Consider the following 6000-nt stretch of genomic DNA (forward strand, 5'->3'; position numbering starts at 1 on the left):
ACCATTCCCATTCTAGGTTCTGCCAGTTAACCACTGCCCATCTGGTCCTTGTTCCCCTTCTCAATCCTTCCACCATCGCTCCCACTAAACACTTAGCTAGGCATTCTGATATGGTTCACCATCGCATGAGAAGTTACAGAGGAGGGACTCGGGGAGGTAGTGCATGCCCTTAGACAGAGCCGAATCCTGAGCCTGCTGCCTCCTCTCCTTCTCTTGATCATTTTCCTCCCCATAGCTATGGTTTGGGAAGATATCCCAATACTCGTAGTGGTCGGGGTTGTGCTCTGTCTCTGGGTGAAGGTCGCAGAGACTTCACGGTTCACACTGCCAATTTCCCTTTGCCCCCTCACCCCGCTCCCCACTCTACCTAGTTCAGATTTAGTAGCACCCTGAACAGAGCAGTGATTACTGCTACAATCACCATCCTTTTCAAAGAAGACAATGAGCAGCGAGCCACCTAGGCGGATAACTCTGAATTGCAGCAAGAGGAGGCTTGGAGATGCAGAAATGGCCGGGATACAGGAAAGAATCTGTTGGATGAAGGAAAAGGTGTTCTGCATGGCCAGACCATGGGTGGCAGTCAGCATGCTGAGGGTGGTAGTTCTGGAGCCACAGGCTTCCTAGGTGGAACAGAGATTGAAGGGCCAGCTCCGAAGGCGGCAACTGGTAGCCATGGTGTCATCCAACTTGTGGGTGGGCCACACAGCAGAGGGTTGACGGAGGAGGTGGATGACTGGGCATGTCCTATTGTAGAGGAGCCTATCCTGGATGAGGATGACTGGACAAAGTGTGCGTGTCCGATTGTAGAGGAGCCCATCCCGGACGAGATCAAATGACTTCGCGTGGTTGCCAGGTGTCATTTGGCTGGTCTTTTTGATATGTTTGTTCTACTGGTTTTTGTCTGCATCTTTTTATGTCATGGTGAAACTTGTTTGGTTTTTGCTTTTTCCGGTCGTAAAGACTGATATCCCATCTTGGTTTTTTGTCTATGCGGACTGGTTTCCCCAATGTTGGGGCAGTCAAGATATTCTCTGATACACTATGTTAAGCTTGCCTGAGGCCTGTGCCTCTTTGTACATTTATGTTACATATTAATAGATTAACTTAACTTAGGAAAAAAAATCTTTCACTACACACTACGCATTATTAGTCAACATTCAGGCCCCTCTCAATCCTTGAACTATACAACTGCAAAATCACTTGGGTCAGTTTGTCCATAATTTCACATTGCACAATCACAATGAGCAAGCCTTCCTTACTCCATCAATGTCTCCCTCAACTACATAGTTTTGTCTTCGTCACAATGACTAGATATCCATCACTACCCCCTGGAGCTGTGTATTGCACAATCCCTAAGCCTCCTTCTCAATCCTACACTCTATCACAAGTTCAATCAATGAATTATATGAGGAAAAAAATAGGTTAGGAGATTTTCAGATTGATTTTGGCTTGTCATGAGTGAACTCCATTTGTAGATGTATTGCTTCAACATGGAAAGGTTGTAAGGTCCCTATAATACTAGTGATTACCCCATTACTATTGTAGTTGTATCCCTTATTAATATTGTTGTGCCCCTATTGTCCCCATATTGTTATTAGTGTGCCCCATAGAATCCCTCTATTGTTATTTTTGTAGCTTTATATTATTATTGTTAGGTCGGCTGGGTTCTATTGTGACTCCTTAGACTCCTATATATAGAAAGGAAGTTTTGTCATTTGAATCATCCAAGAATTGTTCATTTGTGTAATGTGAAGGAGGTTTCCCCCTCAAAGAGGCTGAATTCTAAGGCGTTCAACTATCTTTTCTATCTTTTTGTGAGTTGGCTTCATAACATTTGGTATCAGAGCTTTGGATTCTAGGGTTTCGCTGCTCCAAATAGGTCATCGTGGCATTTTCGTTATAATTTTTTTTTTGCGACGTTTCAGAAGATAAACAAAAACCCATTTGAGACAAAATTTCACTAAACCTAGGGTCTGAATTTCAGAGCTTTTTGTGCTATATTTGCAGAGATATGATTTGAGGAAGTTGGTCTTTTTGCAGATCTTGAATTACATTCCAAACAGGTGACCTGGGGAAAATCGTCATAACTTTCTCTCTGAGCATTGGATTGAAATTTCATAAGAAGATATAGAAAGAGGACGGACTATAGTTTCTTGTATATATTTTTCAGAGCCAAAGGTCGAAACAGTGACTCGTGGCACATTGTACAAGGTCGCTTTACTAAAGTAGTCTATAATCTAGTCACTATGGGAGATTTGGCATAACTCTTCCCCGGAGAATCCAATTTGGATCAAACTAGTGGCCTTGAAAAGAGGACACAAAGGGATACCATAGGTCGCTATTTCATAACTATATGGTTTGAAATTACAGAGATACATTAGATTTAATATCAAGCTCCTATAAAGTGAAAAAAGTTGTGTAGTTTTTTTTTTTAATTTCATAAGCTTGTTTTGAAAAATTAGTTTGAAGGAATTCAAAGGGCATAATAAAGCATTATTATCGGTAATTGATGCCCCGAGGAAAGAAAATGGAAACACCTAGTAAGAAACCTGAAAGCTCTAGCATGACTCATTAAGAAGAGGAAGAAATGCAACATGATATATCAAAATTACGAGACCAAGTGCAACAAGTGTCACTTGCACAAAAAGTAACAGAATCTAAGATGGATGGCTTAAAGAAAGATGTAGAAGCTAAGATGGATGGTTTAAATAAAGGTGTAGAAGCTAAGATGGATTGTTTAAAGAAAGGCGTAGAAGTTAAGATGAATGACGTGCAAGCTAAGATGGAGGATTTGAAGATAGATTTGAAGACAAGCATGGAAGATTTGAAGATAGGCATGGAAGATTTGAAGAGAGATTTGACAAAGTTTCTACAAGAAATGCTTACTAATGGTGAAAGGGTAGTAAAGGAAACTCATGATGAGAACAAAAGAAATGTTAATCATGATTTCATAGACTCTAATGTTGGATTGAAGCCCCACCATATTCCAAAAATCGATATGAGGAAGTTTGATGGCAAGGATCCCGCAACATGGATATTACAGATGGAGCAATTTTTCGATCTCAATAATGTGCAAAACACACAAAAGGTACGTATTGCAACTTTATATTTGGAACCAAATTAGTTTGTATGGTATCAATGGCTTTGCTCTTGTAAACAAATTATCACTTGGGAAATTTTTACGGAAGAATTGACAGCACATTATGAGGATACAAAAAGCAACACTTTTTTTAGCCAATTGATAAGTCTCAAACAAAAGGGTTCAATAATGGAGCACATTGAGGAGTTCCAAAAATTGAACATAAGGGTAAAAAATATTCCAGAAGAGCATAGGATTGATGTGTTCATAGGGACTTTAAAGGATAATATCCAACATGATGTTCGCCTTTGGGAACCTGATTCATTAGAGAAGGCATTCAGGTTAGCAAGAAAAATGGAAAGCAAAATTATGGCAACCAGGAAGCATACCACTCACAACTATAATGATGGAAGTGTTGTTGCCCCTAGTCTTCCACAACCTATAAGGTTGACACCACAACAATTGGAAGAAAAAATAGCAAAAGGGCTTTGTTACAGTTGTGATAGCAAATACACTAAAGGTCATAAGTGTGCTGAGAAGAAATTATTCTACATAGATTGTGAAGAGGAAGAAGAAAAGGAGCAAGAAAGGTCAAAAGAAGAGGATATACTCCATGAACAAAGCCTAGATAAAGAAGAAATGAATCTGACCATATCTTGTAATGCATTGGCTGGAATTACCACTCCTCAAACCACCAAAATAGAAGGACAAATCAAAAAGAAAAAGGTAACAATGTTGATTGATTCGGGAAGTACCCACAATTTTATTCATTGTAAGATAGCAAAATAATTTAATTTCTTCCTATATCCAGCACCAGAGTGTTAAGTGATGGTTGCAAATGGAGGAACGATAAATTTCTTTGGAAAGGGCCATAATATCAAGCTATCCATGGGAGAATATGTATTGAATAGCCCAATGCTTTCCATTCCAATGGGAGGTGTTGATGTTGTACTAGGAGTCTAATGGCTAAAACCCTTAGGTACAATAGCTTTTAATTTTCAAGAACTTTTCATGAAATTTTCTATGGAAGGAAAGGAAGTTGAATTAAGGGGTATTGTAGGGAAAACGGTAAATATAATCAGCTCTAACGGTATGACAAAGCTTCTAAAAAAGGAACAAAGAGGTGTAATTGCACAATTATGTTCGCTAGATGTTTCCACATCAAAATCATCTATTTCTCCAGATCTCCAAAAAGTCTTGGACAATCATTCCAAGGTATTTGAGACTCCCAAAGGTCTCCCACCTATTCGTGATCATGATCATGCTATTCATCTGATTCCAGGAAGTGTTCCTCCAAATATTAGGCCGTACAGATATCCCTATGCCCAAAAGAGTGAAATTGAATGTATGGTTGTAGAAATGCTAGAGATTGGTATAATTCAACCTAGTCAAAGTTATTTCTCTGCTCAAGTAGTATTGGTGCACAAGAAGGATGGATCATGGCGCATGTGTCCGGATTATAGGGAGCTCAACAAGCTCACTATTAAAGATAAGTTTCCCATTCCCATCATTGATGAATTACTGGATGAATTGCATGGATCAATTTACTTCACCAAGTTGGATCTTCATTCAGGATATCATCAAATTAGAATGAAGACTGAAGACATTCCGAAAACAACATTTAGAACTCATGAGGATCATTATGAATTTTTGGTCATGCCTTTTGGCCTTAGCCAATTGATAAATCTCAAACAGAAGGGTTCAATGATGGAGCACATTGAGGACTTCCAAAAATTGAACATAAGGGTAAAGGATATTCCAGAGGAGCATAGGATTGATGTGTTCATAGGGACTTTAAAGGATAATATCCAACATGAGGTTTGCCTTTGGGAACCTGATTCATTGGAGAAGGCCCAGGTTAGAAAGAAAAATGGAAAGTAAAATTATGGAAACCAGGTAGCCTACCACTCACAGCTATAAAGGTGGAAGTGTTGTTTCCTCTAGTCTTCCACAACATACAAGGTTGACACCACAATAATTGGAAGAAAAAAGAGCAAAAGGGATTTGTTACAGTTGTGATAGCAAATACACTAAAGGTCATAAGCATGCTGAGAAGAAATTATTCTACATAGATTGTGAAGAGGAGGAAGAAAAGGAACAAGAAATGTCAAAAGAAGAGCATATACTCCAAGAACAATCCCTAAATAAAGAAGAAATGAATCTGACCATATCTTGTAATGCATTGGCTAGAATTACCACTCAAACTATCAAGATAGAAGGACATGTCAAGAAGAAAAAGGTAATAGTTTTGATTGATTTGGGAAGTACCCATAATTTTATTCATTGTAAGATAGAAAAGGAATTGTATTGCATCCTATATCCAGCACAAGAGTGTCAAGTGATGGTTGCAAGTGGAGGAACCATAAATTGCTCTGGAAAGTGCCATAATATGAAGCTATCCATGGGAGAATATGTACTGAATGGCCCAATGCTTTCCATTCCAATGGGTGGTGTTGATGTTGTACTAGGAGTCCAACAACTATAATCCTTGGGTACAATAGCTTTTAATTTTCAAGAACTTTTCATGAAATTTTGTGCAGAAGGAAAGGAAGTTGAATTAAGGGGTATTGCAGGGAAACTGGGAAAGATAATCAGCTCTAATGGTATGAAAAAAGCTTCTAAAGAAGGAACAATGAGGTGTAATTTCACAATTATGTTCACTAGAGGTTCCCACATCGAAATCATCTATTTCTCCAGATCTCCAAAAAGTCTTGGAAAATCATTCCAAGGTATTTGGGAGTCCCAAAGGTCTCCTACCTATTCGTGATCATGATCATGCTATTCATTTGATTCCAGGAAGTGTTCCTCCAAACATCAAGCGGTACATATATCCCTATCCCCAAAAGAGTGAAATTGAACATATGGTTGCAGAAATGCTAGAGGCTAGTATAATTCAACCTAGTCAAAGTTCTTTCTCTGCT

Source organism: Pinus tabuliformis, chromosome 3_1 (genome assembly GCF_031772625.1).
Source record: "Pinus tabuliformis cultivar Carrire ecotype Pingquan chromosome 3_1, CPIR1, whole genome shotgun sequence".
Taxonomy (NCBI): domain Eukaryota; kingdom Viridiplantae; phylum Streptophyta; class Pinopsida; order Pinales; family Pinaceae; genus Pinus; species Pinus tabuliformis.